The following is a 1,645-nucleotide window of genomic DNA, read 5'->3' on the forward strand; positions in this document are numbered from 1 at the left end:
CAGACTGTAAATTCAAGTTCTCTTGTAAATTGCTCCTTTCAAGAACATTGTCATTCCAATAAAACCAGCCACCATCTTACTTAGTTTCAGTGACCTACAGAATAAAAGGTTTATTTCTGCTTTCATCTTTGTGGAAAAAATATCTATGCAAGTGATGCATTTGGAAATTATAAAACATACAGAATAAGTACAAACAGAAAATTTTAAAAAAGTATTTGTTCCATATACATGTAAATCTACTTGGGTATAGCTGAAATTGAACAAATATAAAACTTTTGCTTTCTAAAAAGTGTTTTCAGAGAATATGAGACAACTTAAAGCTGTTCAAAGATTTCCTAGGAGAAATCTTTTCTCCATATAGAAGTTCATACCTACAAGAGTAATTCCATTTTGCTATATAGGTCTTGCTATATCTTGGTCTTAACCATCCAGCAGAAAAGTAGTATAAAAATGAGGTATATAAAGTAAAGCCATAGAAGCGTGAGTGGAGGGAGGCCGAGGTCTCAGGCCTCGGCATTCCGTGTCTGAAGAAAACGAACTGAAAAGCGTTGCGCTGATCTGGAGACCACCTCTAGGCTTAAGACTGGGAAGGACTAATCCACGAAAATTCTCAGGTCTTACTAGAAGAAGCCACAGTGAAACCAAAGTTCCGGAACTTCCAACGCTCTGGTCCAGTGTCGAAGATCTCGCCCTCCTGGTGGGTACCTGGGCTTCCGCAGCTGGTTCGTCCTAAAGCGCTTGACAGCCACAATTTACAGTGCAGTTATGGCCAAGTCCAAGAACCTTACCATGCACAGCCAGTCCCTAAAATGGCACAGAAATGGCATTAAGAAATCTCACTCACAAAGATACAACTCTCTGAATGGGGTTTGTCCCAAGTTCCTTTGGAGTGTGCGTTCTGCCAAGAAGCACAATGAGAAGGGCTTGAAGATAACGCAGGCAAACAATGCCATGGCCATAAGAGCACGCGCCAAGGCTATCAAGGCCCTCGTCAAGCCCAAGATCATCCCAAAGGGAGTAAACCGCAGGCGCGCTCGACTTGCCTATGTTGCCAACCCGAAGCTTGGGAAGCGTATCCATGCCCTAGCAAACAGAATGCAGCAAATCATCAAGAAGATTATGCAAGTGCACCAGGTTGGATTCATCCCAGAAATGCAGGAATGATTCAATATATGCAAATCCCTAAGTGTAGTACAACATGTCAGCAGAACCAAAGACAGAAAACACATCATCATCTCAATAGATGCAGCAAAAGGTTTTGACAAAGTCCAAAACTCATTCATGATTAAAACAGAAAATCCAAATAGATGATCTATATCTCAATCTGATAAAAACTGTCTATGGCAAACCAACAGCCAACATCATACTAAATGGACAAAAGTGGAAAGAGTTTACTTTTTTAAACATGTATTTAGTACAGGGCCTACAGGGTCTCACTACACAGATCAGACTCATAGTAATCCTCCTGTTTTCAGCCTCCCAAGTGCTGGGATTACAGGCACGCTCCACCATGCCCACTCTCAGTGGCCTCTTGGGTGTGTCCCATGGGCAGGGCCAGCACAGTATGCCAGGTATTGAACCGTGGTCCCTGCATCTGCCTAAGCAGGCACTTTAATCCACTGGGCTATCTAGCTGGCCCTGAAAG

This window comes from Octodon degus, unplaced genomic scaffold (genome assembly GCF_000260255.1).
Source record: "Octodon degus isolate 3935 unplaced genomic scaffold, OctDeg1.0 scaffold00903, whole genome shotgun sequence".
NCBI lineage: Eukaryota > Metazoa > Chordata > Mammalia > Rodentia > Octodontidae > Octodon > Octodon degus.